The 14,841-nt window shown below is 40.2% G+C and overlaps 1 protein-coding gene across 2 annotated transcripts in view; it reads right to left on the bottom strand.

Annotated features, from left to right (window-relative positions):
* LOC125745500 (caM kinase-like vesicle-associated protein) overlaps positions 1-9,350 on the bottom strand; it is a 28,807-nt gene extending 19,457 nt beyond the window's left edge. Inside the window, exon 1 of one of the 2 annotated variants that reach the window (XM_049018427.1) lies at positions 9,318-9,350. The gene's annotated coding sequence lies outside the window, so the exon portion shown is untranslated. Of the gene's footprint in view, positions 1-8,731; positions 9,170-9,317 lie in introns of those variants that run through there. The other variant, XM_049018426.1, reaches the window with a different exon arrangement.
* Between the last annotated feature and the right edge of the window lie 5,491 nt (positions 9,351-14,841).

Below are 14,841 nucleotides of genomic sequence, written 5' to 3'. Positions count from 1 at the left end.
GAGTGCAGGGTCAGGCCATTTATCCACTACCCCTAGAGCATTTTGTGGGATTAAGGGCCTTACTCAAGGGTCCAACAGCTGCACGACTACCGTGTGAAGGCCTGAGACAGAAGCGCTGACATTACCAGCCTGAGGCACAGAGGCTTTAACTCACTGAGCCACACATAAGCAGTCCACAGTAAAACCTTCGGCCAACTTATCCAGCATGGCAAGACAAGCCAAAAGAAAAGAAAAAGATGCGTGTGGGATGAAGGAAGAATCGGAGTGAGAGGTAAAGGAGGTACTGCGGGAGGATGGTGAGAATAGAGTGACTAAGTTCAACCAAGTGCGAAGACAATAAGTGGGACGGCAGACGTCCATTACGAACGGGCGTGTGTGAGCGCCCGAACTGTTTGTTTAAATCGAGAGCAGGGGGATACTGCGAGAAATGTGTGAAAGTGTTAACAAAAAAATGCGACGGCTCCACGCTGCAAACGCTTCTGTTACGAAGTAGTACAACAATTAGGAAGAGAATCTTTTTACTGAGCCTTTAGTCCTAGACAAACACATCAAGAGGATGGAAAGAATAAAAAGAGAAGAGCTTAGCAATGGAACAGGGAGCTGAGAAGCTTTCTTAAAATATTCAGTGTGAGGCAGGGAATTTTCTGAGCTGCCTGTCGGGGGAGAAGGTTAACATTAGCGATGAAGTTTTTTTTTTTTTTTTTTTTTGATCTGAACATTCCTTGTTTAGTCTCTGAAAGCTCTAGAGTTCCGGCCCTAATTGCTAAACAGAGGCAGGGCGTCTCTGTGAATTTCAAAGCAACAGTAAGTCCTCATCTTCTTGACCAATCCAAACCCTGGACCCTGTTTATGTTTATTGATTAGGCTTACAGCACAGACAATGGTCTTCAGTTACAGTGACATGTCTATGCTTTTTTCCGCCGCAGTCACTTTGGACAACCATGCCAACACGATTCCCAATAATGCAAGAATTCACACAGTTGAGGAATTCATCTGGGTGATGCAATTCGCCTTTCTAATGCAATTCCCAAAACCCAGTATAATTACATAATAAAGAAATTGGTATGATTTGGGCCAATGTTTCTCAACTGGCGGGAGACCATTTTCAGTGGGTCGCAGAGTCTGTGGTTAAAACAAAAGTTACATTTCTCCTCCACTCTCTTTTTTGGGGTGTGACTGAGCTGAGGTGACTTGTACCACCAGATTTTGACAAAAAAAATCAACTAAAGTCATTCTTTATGTCCATTTAGCAACTGCTTATCCAGGTCAAAGAGGGTCTGGACCTTCTCCCAGGCTGTACATGGCACTGCACACTCTGTACAGTGGCAGATCCTGGCAAGGGGCAAGATGGGCAATTGCCCAGGGCGGCATCATCTGAGTGGGCGCCGGCACCAGCCCCCGCCCCGGAACATGGTGAAATTGGGAGGGGGACGCGCTGGCCGTGAAGTGAAGCTTGCCTGGGGCACCAGATGGGCTTCAACCGGCACTGACCCAGTATGTGATAGCAGTTCATCACAGGTCACTCGTAGGCATGCAATAGGATTGAAAATGATTGTAAAGATTATTGTCATTCGTACCAGTATAAGTTCCGAGTACAATGAGATGCTTACTTGCATACAAAGTAACAAGACACAGCACAACCACTTCATCACAAGGAATTGAGTTTATACTCATAAATAATACAAGGATTATCATAAATAAATCAATAAATACATTCCTTGATCAGAGCTGCTAACTCAAGTCGGATAAAACAACCCATAAAAATAAGAATTCTTGGTAACTATGCGGTGAGATCAACGGATTTTTCACATGACGAGCAGAAAAACCATAATGGTTAAAATGTGTGAAATTGTGCTTTTAAAAGCCTATTTAGGACAGTTATTGTTGTTACATAACAGAACGTTCAGGTTCCCTATAGTGATGAACAGGTGTGTAGGGGGTAGGAGGTATGAAAGAACACTATTAATACACTTAGTTACTACTCTGACGGTGTCCCTGAATTCGGTGTGAAATACAAATGTCTTACAGTTTAGCACCCTGATTAAATGGTTAAATCTAAAAATAAAATCCCAGCGACATATAAACATATATTAACACACATGAATGAAACAAACCCCATTTACCATTCATCAATTTTCAATAACTTAACCAGTTACGGTTCTCGTAGGAAACCTAAGTCAGTAATGCAAAACTGTATGAGATCTGATTAACTGAGTCCTCTGGTAGTGCTAGACCGATGTGTGTCATTTGAGCCACTCCGCAATTAGACAAATGCCTTTCTAAGCTCGTTAAGTGATACTAAAGTGGACAACCCTTCAATAAGACAGTTGGCGTGTGTAACTTAAAAAAAATACATTTGAGTATGTGTTTATTAAAGTCTCAGCCAATAAATGTTAATTAACTATAATGTTAAACCTATGTTTATGTGGAGTTCTCCTCATCGTTATCCAGGATGTCCCCTATTCGTCTGCTCCACCCTGACGAGCGTAAGCAACTAGAGGGTGAGAGTAGCCTTCTCATACCCTACTCTGTGAGTAAATTGTCCAAGTTGATTAAAATTGGATCAGGTAAAGGAAGTTACCAAATAACCACTAGGTATGTTTAGCAACAAAGAGCATTCCTGAAAATGAGAGTTTTTAACAGTAATCGTACGAGGAATGTTTTAAAGGCACTTTAAATAGAATATACAGAGAAATGGGGAACTTTCAAGCGATTTTTTGTGTGAAGTGAGTCAGAACCCTTATGTACTCATCTGTGTTCCTCTGTGTTCCAGTTCAATCTCCAGAAATATTACTGAAATAATATCAATAACTCCCACAGATCTGTCCCCTCTGTTCAGTCATCTCATCCTCATCTGTCATTATAGTACTGCCAAACACTTGTTTAACCTAGTCTGACTGAAGGGGATTACAGTTGGTTTATGTCTCAAGTTTGGTTCATTATGTCAGGTGAGAAAAGGCAGCTCGCCAGAAAGCACCTAAACTAGGGTATATTGAATCGTAGTGTTTCAGGCATAAATGTGAGCCCGTACATCGAACCTTTGTGGACAGTCGAGAGAAAAGGTAAATACTGTAAGTTAACCATGATATGTAACCATTGTGATCTTGCTTTGTTGAATTTTCTCTTTTTTATTGATCTTCTGAAGAGGATCGTGCAGAGATGTCCCTGTCTACAATGACCTTCTCCTGTCATCAGAGGCTCTTTATCTCCTCTTCTGTTCCTTATTTTCAAGAAGTTTTTATGAGAAAATATCACTCTCAAACAAATGCAAAGTCTCACTATTAAAAGTTATTAAAGCATTCCATCAAGATCTTTACAAACTGACAAAAAACACAACAAATAATTTAAGGAGTTTTTTTTTTCTAAACTGATTTTGACAAATATATGAATGCAATGCATTATGTTCCTCTAATACCATGTGAATCAATGACTTAATGAATGCAAACATCACATTAATTTCCCAGACACATGGTTACCACAGATGCTGCCCGTTGCATCTGTTCAGATGAGCTGTCACTCTGTCTGTCTGGAGGGCACATTTGTATGTTTATGCATCTGGCTGCTTCATGCCATGGAAATTGGAATTATCACTGTACCACTTCCATATTCCCTCGCAATTATGCCTTACAGAATTACGAATTACTCTTCGGATAAAGCCTATAAAGTTAATCAAAAGTGAGTGCTTACAAAACCCTCATGTTCTGCCTTTGCAGCCTGCCTTATTCACTGCCTTTTTCCCACACCCTCCACTTGATATTATTACTATAAATAGCAATAGAGTAATTAATTCCTTAATTAAACAGGGGTACTTTATATAAAACTCCGTGAGCCTTCAAAAAGTTTGGCTTTTACACCTGGGTTCATTGATTACTCATTAGGCACCCTTCCTGTTGACTAGAATGCGGTTTATGATCACAAAAACACGCGGCTATAACTTAATTATGCGCAAACAGACTGTGCAAAAAGTAAATCATTTATGTTCTGTTCTACATACATTCATTGACTGCTTTTTTGCTGCCCTATTAAGAAAACTTCAGACTGAATTTTAATTGATCCCTTCTTTCTTACGTATGTTCAAAATATCAAGGAATTTTTGACTTCGGGCTCCATTTCTCAGGCAGAACCATACAAACTGAGAGATACTTTAGTTCTACATCGCAGCCTAATTTCATCCTATTGGTAATAACCTGAATACAACCATCATTGCTTTTCATTCTCCCGACAGCTCCCTCTGTGATCTCTGTGCATGTGCGCCCAGCCCCATTTTAATTTGCTCCCACTGGCTTCCAGTGAAATGTTAGCATGGGCATTTGGCAATTTTTCATGGCACCGCTGCATTTCAACCGTCAGCATGAAAATGCATAAGTATTCCCTGCAGTGACAGTGTTGGGTCTGCTGTAGAGTTTCACACATTTTCCACATCTGTATACCTTCTCATCCAGTTAGCTACGAGTAAGTAGTACCGATTTTCATTCCGAATCAGCTCTGATGAGTCTGATTAAATTCATTCCTTTTAATCAATCCATTAGACTCACTTTTGGAGCTGCCAGTGCCGTGACTACAGCCAGAAAATCTTCTGGACCAGTGTCTCCAGGGCTTCGACAGCTCGTCTTGCCAAAACGGCCGAACAAGGAGAAGCGGAATGAAGACGCCTATTTATTTGGGAGATGTCTTCTTTTGTATTTAGGAATGATACCATTGCTGTTATAATTTTTTCATTTTATGGAGCAGGTATCGACCAGACAACAGGCTGTCCTAGACAACTGCAGTCATTATTATTATTTATTAGCTCCTATCATTTATTTAGCTGTTAGCCACTCATTCACAAACAGCTGAGACTGCTGGTTAGGCCTGCCACCGTATCTTCCAGACTTTACTTACACAGTCCTTGCTTAGGGTTCACGTTCTGTAGGTGTTACTATGACATCCTTCTCCGAGGACTTAAGCATGGGTGGGTCTAATGTTAGTTTCATCAGAAGGGAGCATTGTGGGTCGGTGTGATCTATGCCCATATCCACCATGGCAGTGATGAACTCCCCAAAGATATGGCAAGCGATTGAAAATCCCAGGTCTTTAGAATTTAGTCCTGCGTTAATCCACTTGCCAGTAGATTGTGCTGCTGCTTATAATGTGGTTGGTACCATTGAGTAAATTGAGTCAAGGCTTGTTCACACTTTTTTTTAATGCTAAATTGTCCTTTCACAGGTGTGTAAGCAGTTCATCCAGCACATTCTCAGCCACATCAACAGTAATCAGGGATTTTGTCGATAACCTTAAGCCATTTGGTGACTTATTTTAAATTGCAAAAGCAAAAATTACGAGCTTGCCGAGCTGATGTGTTCCTGTGAACCAGCCCGACGGCAGAGATAACACACGTCATCACTTCCTGTTATGTCCCAGACCTACTACTGGCACATTTCACACCTCAGGTGTGAACCTCTGCAGTCCACATGCTGGCATAACTATGCGCAGTTACATTTAGTGTTGGGCAGTCTACACCGGTTTGCCCATAATCAGATGCTCTTTCTAGGATTTCCAAATGAAAACAATAAACAAATATCATAATCCGGACATGGATAGCATCCATTTTCCAAACTTTTCTAATACAGGATCACAGTGAGCCTATCCACATGAACACAGAGTGCCCCGTATAAGGGATGCCAGCCCATCAAAGGGTGTAACACACAATGGAACATTTAAAGACTCCTGTTTACCCAGCCAAGACTGCAGGAAGAAATCCTGAACCTACTCAAGCCCAGGGAGAACATGTAAACTGCACATACATATAGCCAGGTACCAAACCCTGTAAGTGTGAGAGGCAATTGTGTTAACCACTGAGCCACCCTGCAACCTCATTAGTGTCATAGTCCACTATACCAATCCAACTCGGAATGACTAAACTGGAACGCTGTGAGGTCCTATTCATTTCTATTGCTAAAAGATGTTTTGTAGGGATATTAATATCTTACTATATTTTATCATGTAGTCATGTTTTAGTTTTGAAAGTATTCTGCTTAAGAGATGTATTTAATATTTATATATTTAAGATGTATTCATGTTAATATTTTATTCGCAGCAGATAAGGAATGGGTTGATGTCACCCCAAGACAGGAGTCCTGGGTTCTCCCCATTTTCCATTCTCACTGCTCTCAATATTATGCTTTGAGGATTCTTCTAAGTCCTGCTGAGAAGTGTCTGATTTTTATCTCCGACGCCTTTGTTAACTTTTCCTGTCAGATCACCTGTGGCCCCGGGCAGAAAATTAAATGCGTAGTCACTGTGGATCCCAGGACCTGGCTTGCACTATAAAACGTTTTAATGGCAGCAAATTAAAATCAGCATTTATGCTGCAGGTGACCTGAAACGTAACAAGCAGCCTTTGGAACAAACACGTTATGAAATGTGTGTGAAGTGACGGAGCGCTGTCTGTTTCAGCACAGTCCCCAGCATCGTTGTGACAATGCTGGACCACAAATCTTAGCTCTAAAAATCCCGGTCCCTTATTCAGTGCACCATCATGCCTGTTGTGTCTCAAATGAAACAGAGAATGCATTCATTGGTGATCACAGGAAGAACACAACCAGAAAGGGTTTTACAGACTGAGAAAGAAATCATTCAACAGGATGCTAGCAGATACAGTTAAAAGTCTGATTATTGGGATTTTTTTTTATGAGTCATCTGGGTGTGGTGATGGTTAGGGGTGAATATTCCATGTTTCAGCTACCAGTCAGCAGCACGCTGTACACCAGCTGAAACTGCAGATGATACATTAAAATAAGACCCCTTAAAGCAAAACTAAAGTCCATCCCGTGCTGAACAAGGCAGTGGTACACCCTGGACGGGGTGTCAGTCCAATACTGGGCACATATACACATGGGCATAAGCGACAGGCAACTCGAAGTTCCTAATGGATAAAATAATAGTCAAAAGGCAAACGACCCAAACTAGCACTTGGAATATGGATTTATGAACGGATAATATGCTAGAAAAATCAATAAGAAAATCCATTAAAAGCATTTGAAAAATTTCCCAATTCCTACTCTTTATAGACAGAAAATGTTTTCATCCTTTTGGTTAGAAAGTATATCTAGTGGCTGCTCACTACTATAGAAAAGAACTGCAGAAAATGGAGAAACCAGCTGAACATTAAGTTCACTTTCCATGATCAAACTCCAGTACTGTGTCCAGTACTTATTATGCAGCTTCTTCTCGTGGCATCTATGTTCCTTTGGACAATCTGCTCATCAGGATTCTTTAATTTATCTAGATGCGTAGCACGCAGTTAATTGTTGCTGTTTTAACAGCTTAACGGTTTAAATGATTTTGGCGGGTGTTTAAATTGATAACATCAACTGCACATCTAACAAAAAAAACCAAAACTTGCATATTGCATATGAAACAGAAACCACTGGCACAGTTTCATGGAACTGCATAAATAATAGCCTTTCATACACACAAAAACTGAAGGAAATTAACTGTGTGAATAAACAGCGTGAATAAACAGATTGGCTAAGGTAAATAAGCGCTGCTGATTCTAACAGTTAACTTCAAAGGAGTATGGTACAACATTTAATTGAAATGTATGTCTGACTTTAAACTGTGAATTCACTATGAGATATTTCACAGACGAATGAGGATGCTCAGGTAGAAGGAAAATAAACATACCATTTGAAGGACAACACATTAATTAACATCAAGTGAAAAATCACACAAGCTATTTAAAGCAATGTACGACGATCAGCCGGATGGAAGATGTAAGCTTTAAAAATATTAAACACTGCCTTCATTACTCTTTCAAGACTGGAGTCACAGGTCTGCTATGACATAATATGCTTCTATTACATTTGGCATTGAGGTTGGTTGTGTAGGTGTCTTAAATGTCCGAGCCTAGTTTTGGTGGCATGAGGTTGCCTGACATGCGTACACGTTCCTCACGTGACCTTTAGCACAGTCTCTGTCTTCTGTTGGCTGCCCAACAAAGAGGCCACACTCACCCTTTAGTAGCAATGATATCTTTTAACTTAGAAGGATAAAACATTCATCTGAAACATCCTTAATAGCTACGAGGGGAAGCAAAAGAATGAAAAACTAACGAAAAAATGGGGGGGGGGGATAATAGGATAGTTATAAAAAGCCATATTTTATCTCAAATGTTAAAATCTGACATCATGCTGCATTTTTCTTACTATGAAGTGTGTTTCTGAAAGAACATGGTCTTTGCAGTTGTATAGAATTTTACCGATTCATTGGATTTTGAATGACAGTGATAACGAATAACCGTTCAAAATGACAATATGCGCAAATGAAGCAATCTATGAGCAAATAAATGAATTGTAAAAGACTATATTTTCATCTGTACAGTCCCTGCATGTTCATTAAAATATCTTTGTATTAAAATTTGTAATAATAGAGATACAGCATAGAAATGGGAACGCAAAGAGAAATAAATATACTTTATTTTACACAAACTATAATAAAATTGGTCTGACGTTCGGCAAACAAACCGGATGGCAGGCATCAGATTCTGTATTCTGCAAAGGATATTGGTTCGATCAACTCATAGAACGTAATAAAAAAAAACTCCGTTTGGATAATAAAATAATTTCAGGCAAGAACTAAAGTAACAAGTAACAGAAACATTGGCATTGTCCTGAATTTCTATTAAGAAAAAGTGGAGGTAACACTCAGAAACTTTACGGTAAATAGCCTTTGAAATACGGGAATAACTTACCTGGAAATTCAGTTCTCACGAAGAACACTGGGTGCCTAATTGATTAGTAGATATTACGGAGATCACAGTAAATGTTTACCAGTTATTAAGAATTACCAGTTATTACTGTTCTTATTATTACAGACTAAAGGTATCATTAATAAGAGACCGAATACAATCCTTCTGGCGTTAAATGACAAATTCGCGCGTGTCCGGTGAAAGTTCGCCTTGAATCAGTTTGTCAGTCCATCGTCCTCCGTCAATAAACTGTTTTTATATTAAAGAGAAAATCTCTCTCCCTCTGTAAGTGAAATTGCATTATTGGCACGGGCTGATCTCTCTCTCTCTCTCTCTCTCTCTCTCTCTTTGCACACACATACAGCGGCTGCTTGCCGATGGGAGCTGCAATGTCTAGTATGATGAAGAACAATAAAAGGTCATCGTCATAATCAAAACATTAACTGCAGTACACAAATATTCTAACCATCCTTCCTGACTGACCAGACACATCTAAAATATAAAACACCTGTAGTCCTAATCTTTGTCCTTTGTATCGCTTGTTGTGAATTACAGAACCAGTTACACTCTGTTCTGACGAACAACCTACACTGTTGCGATGTCTTCAAATGACAGCTTGTCTCTCATTCTTTTAGGTGGATGGTTGGAAGTTTGTATTTTATCAAGATTCGAGTCAGTCTAATCTCATTCGTCGTCACATTAACATATATACATATTGTAACGGTAATAAAACATAATGTACTACTTGTTTTATTTTACTGTCGCTTTAAGGGCAGGTCAAGCGGAGCACGAAAGGGCGCAAGAAAAGAAAAGGATTTTGTATGTAAGTCGACATGACAGAATGCGGCGCTCTCCTCCACCTAGAGAAAATGTTGTTAGTTATTTTTTCCCTTTGCATATACAGCAAATAAGTACGCTGCTGGAGCTGTCCTGGATTAGGTCAGTGTGCGTTAGCTTTGTACATGTATGTCGGGCAAGTTGCTGGAAGACATTCATGCATTCACGATATTGAAGTACACCTCTGTGAGCGCCGCATTACTTGGTTCCTGTGGTGTTTTTAAAGCTCGGTCCTAACACTTTTATCCAGACAGCGCTACAGTATGTAGGATAAAAATGTTAAAGGATGTTCAAATCTGTCATTTTAAGTGTGCACGGTGCTTTATACAGGTGAGAGACTATGAAATCGTTATTCACAGCTATGTAACTGCTAGTTCACAGACTCTTTCCCACTTCCCCCTCCCTTTCCTGTTTTTTCAAGGCTAGTCTCTTTCTTCGCTTTGTATACCTGTCTAACTTCGTGTCACATATTATTTCTGCCGCTGAAACACCAGCATTCAAAGCAAAAGCTTGGATAACATCAAGACTGAACATTAGGGGCATTTATACTCCTCAGTATACGGTGGACATAAAACCTTTAATATCGACTTGATTAAATAGCATTAAATTAGTGTTACACCAGTTTTTTCAACAAATTAAAAACAATCCAGTTTATTAATTTAACAGTGGCCTTCCTCTCTTACTCTCCCCGGAGCACTTAACAAAGAAGGCAACATTAAAAGTAGACATGAAATCATTAAAATTAGTAACAACATCATATAAATGCACAACGTAATTACAGTTATGCAATCAGTGTGAAAAAAGAACAAGCCTGACAATGAAAAACACGATGCAGAAGCTTCTAGTGTAGGTACAAGAATCCTCCAGGATTCCAGGCCAGTCAGATCCCTAAATCTCCAAGGAACATCAACATACAAAGTAGAAAAGACTTCTACAACTGCTCAGCCTGCAAACTATGTTTCTCACTTGTCAGGTTCCAGGTTTCTGGTATTTAGCATGAACATACTTTTCAACTACCAACCTGCGAAGGTTCAAGAAGAGATGAAGTCCACATCTGATGGTGGAGGTGCTTCATCGCGAGAGGAACAATCAAGGCGAGAAACCACCTTCAGACCAGTCAGCTAGACATTGTGTTTTGTGATTGGTTAATCACCATCACCATATAATGCTGATTGGATTCTCACACACAAATTCCTTCTACTGTGCTGTTTCCTTATACATTTCCCTCTTCAGAACAGCAATTTTCTGTAACTATTGTAAAAGCAAGATAATTTAATATACTATCATTTATCTTTTTGCCAGAGGCACTTACAGCTGTCAGTCCAGATTGAAAGTGTTTACTGCCTTCAGGTTATAGCCCATAATATTACACGCCACTATAGTTAAATACATAATTAGCTTATTTAAAATTCACCACTTTTAGCTGAAGTAGGTCCAACGAATAGGCTTATTTTGTTACATTTAATGTAGCTAGTTATTTTTAAAATGATGCTGTGTAGTGGCATTAGGTAGCACTACAGCTACTCACCTATTTTCATTGTGTCACCACTTAATAGTTAATGCTCCTGCCTGGATTCCAGATAGTAAAGAAAAACTAAATAAGGTCAGTCCAATTCGGCCTTTTTTTACCCTCAGGTAAAAAAACCTGAAAAAGTAAGTTCCACTAATGGGAACTGTTAAGTCACCTGACAACTTCGAATGGGTCAGCCAATGGCAGCACTCAGTCGGCCATCTGGTTCTGGTTCGTTTGAAAAGCCTATAGGCCTCACTCACCCAGTCATTGGCCCTCAGAATAGAACATGCGACTTGCTCTAAAATCACCATGTTCTGTACCTCTGTTCACATAACTTGCTTCACCATTTAGATTCCGAACCAACATTCTGGTTTTTTGCTACCCATCAGAATAATGCATTGAATTTCCTGATGATAAATTACAGTACTTAACAGATATTCACGAGGTACAACAGGGTTCAACTGTTAAAACCTCTGCATCGTATGAACGTATGAGTGCTTCAGAAAAAAAGGCATCAACAATTAAATACTTAGAAAGAAATGAACACAGTATAATTGGAAAGTTTTAAAATACTGAAACGAAAATGCCAGTGGATAACCATATATTTAATACTGGCCCATTGTGCGAATGGGAGCAGATGGCACCTAGTATGAGGCTAATGTGGGTCATAGATATAATATGGGATAAGGAAACCTGCATCAGAGAAGCAAAACTGAAACTTGTTAGTCAGCTAACAATGGGACATATATCTCTGAGGTAGAGCACCTGCTTTGCAGGTGTGAAGTCCTGGGTTCAGTCCCTAGTATCTCAACTGTGGTTCCTTGCCATGCAATGTCAGAACATTTGCTGTTTGACTGATTTTACCCTTTTGGGGGGCAGTGTAGGTCTCTCTACCTGATGGGCCGAACGGCCTCCTCTCGTTTGTAAAATTTTTTATGTTCTTATGTTCTCTGTTTGTAACTGGAAGGTTGCTGGGTCAATTCATGTGCTCAGTAGAATAACATCAGCATTGGCCTCTTAAGCAAGGCCCCAAACCCCAATTAATGCAGGGAATGGATGATCTCGTTCTCTGAACCTCACTGGTACATTGCTTTGGACAAAGGTCTCTACTAGATTCACTTTATGGACAAAAGTATTGGGACACACCTCTTAACAACTGAATCCGGGTGTGTCATTCAGACCCATTGCCCAAGTGTATAAAATGAAGCATCTAGCCATGCAGTCAGGGTTACAAACATATGTGAAAGAATCGGTATTTTTTTAAGAGCTCAGTGAATTCAAACATGGGACTGCCATAGGGTGCCACCTTTGAAATAAGTCAGTCAGAGAGAAGTTTCTTCCATTCTAGATATTCCATGGTCAAGTGGTGTTGATGGATTCACAGGAGTACTATAAAAAAAGAATGAATCTGTAAAAGAGTAAAAAAATAAATGTTTAGTAAGAAATTGTAAATACCAATAAAAATAAAATAAGGGAAGTAAAGGAATAGGAAAATTAATACTTGTCTTTATTGCTTTTAATTTTACCAACAAGTTAACATCGGTGCTTGTCATCAACCAGTCAGCAAGTTTATCCTTGCACCTCCCCGGTTCGTGTTAGGTGGCAAAGCTCCTGTAGTCTGAAGTAACAGGCTTAAAAGGGTTCCGAAGCGGCATTCAAGGAGCTACAATCGAGTCGAGTTCCTGCGGTGTGACCATAACAGAAGTTCCTGGTTCCTGAGAAAGTTCTTGCAGTGTTAAAGCGGCCTTACTAAAACGTGTCCATGTTTCAAGATATGGTGGGATGGAACTAATAAAATGGCTCAGTCTTTTTCATTTATGATTTGAGCACAGCACACATTTGTAAATTGGAAAACAGGTCGAAAGCAAGATTCATATGTGCTGGAATTGAATACTCAGCCTGGACAGGAAGGCGTGACTAAAGCCAGTTAATTGAGAGCTTGTCCCTTTATTAAAAACTGTGGCGGACCGAGGTATAGCGAGAGCAGTGAAGAACAAGGTCAGTTTGCTTGCCAGTACAAAATACACTATTTATTATAGTTGTGAACAGGAATGTAACAGGCATCCAACGAGCACGAAACCCAAACACACACAACAGAAAAACAATCTGGTCAGACGCCGAACAGTAAGGTGAAGAGACTGGCTCTACACACATGGTAGAGATTTACACAAGCTAAGAACACGCGACGATCGGACAGGGCACACATAAAACACACAAATGCAACCACAGCAAATGCAAACAACAGTACAACAAGGGCTATTTACAATTACGGACAGGGCTATTTACAATTCCCCGTGAGCATGCTGGGAAATTCTATTTGTATTCATTTCACTTTCTTATTCGACATTTACTTCCTTGTTCTTTTACAGATTCATTCTTTTAATGGCACTCCTGTGACTCCATAGGTATTATTGAAAACTGCAAGTGTTTAGGAACAACAGAAACTCAGCCACAAAGTGGCAGACCACATAAAGTAACGGTGCATAAAAGTCACCAATGCTCAGTTCACTCAACAACTATAGAGTTCCATTCTCCCTCTGGCATTAACCCCAACACAAAGACTGTGAACTCTGAACTTCATGGAATGGGCTTCCTTGGCTGAGCAGATACATGCAAGCCTCACATCCTCAAGCACAATACCAAGCGTCGGATGGAGTGGCGTGAAGCACACCGCCACTGGAGCAGTAGAAACATGTTTTGCGGAGTGACAAATCATGCCTCTCTGTTTGCCAGTCTGATGGACGAGTCTGGGTTTGGGAGATGCCAGGAGAACGTTACCTACTTGACTGCATTGTGCAAACTGTAAAGTTCGGTGGAGGAGGTATAATGGCATGAGGTTGTTTTTCAGGGGTTGGGCTGGGCCCTTTGGTTCCCATGAAGGGAACTCTTAATGCTTCAGCATACCAAGACATTTTGGATAATCCTATGCTTCCGGCTTTGTGGGAACAGTTGGGGGATGGAAGGCCCTTTTCTGTTCCAGCATGACTGTGCCTCAGTGCACAAAGCAAGGTCCATAAAGACATGGTTGGGTGAGTTTGGTGTGGCACTTGACTGCCCTGCACAGAGCCCTGACCTCAGCCACTTTGAACACCTTTGGGATGAACTATAATGGAGATTGTAAGCCAGGCCTTCACGTCCAACATCAATGTCTGACATCACAAATGCTTTTCTGGATGAGTGGGCAAAAATTCCCACAGACAAACTCCATAATCTTGTAGAAAGCCTTCACAGAAGAGTGGCAGCTGTTACACACTACCCAGCCAAAAAAAGTTGCCATTTGAATTTAAATCAGCACATACTTAAAAGCCAGTAACTGGATCATTATTACAGCTCAGCAATGGTGTGCAGCAATAGAATAAAGTCAGCTAAGTACCTGGATTTACTGAATGGCCGGGTTACACCCCCATCCATCGTCAGTGGATTTTTTTCTTCCCAAATGACTTGGGCACATTCCAGGATGAGAATGCCAAGAATCATCAGGCTTGAAATGTGAAAGAGCGGTTCAGGAGCGTTGGGAATCATTTTCACACATGAATTGACTACCAAGGAACCTTCACCCAAACCCCACTGAAAGTCTTTGGGATGTACAGAAGAAGACTTTAAGGAGAAGTTCCGTAATCAGTACAAGATCTCAGTGAGAAATTCATTCAGATCTGACTGAAAATAAATGTTGAGATGTTGCATAAGCTTGTGGCAATAATGCCATGACAAATGTGCACCATAATCAAAGCTAAAGGCGGTCCAATGAATATTAAAGTGTGAA

The sequence above is a fragment of the Brienomyrus brachyistius genome, chromosome 6 (genome assembly GCF_023856365.1).
Source record: "Brienomyrus brachyistius isolate T26 chromosome 6, BBRACH_0.4, whole genome shotgun sequence".
NCBI lineage: Eukaryota > Metazoa > Chordata > Actinopteri > Osteoglossiformes > Mormyridae > Brienomyrus > Brienomyrus brachyistius.
The sequence above is the reverse complement of the archived record's forward strand: the minus strand, read 5'-3'. Positions and strand labels throughout refer to the sequence as shown.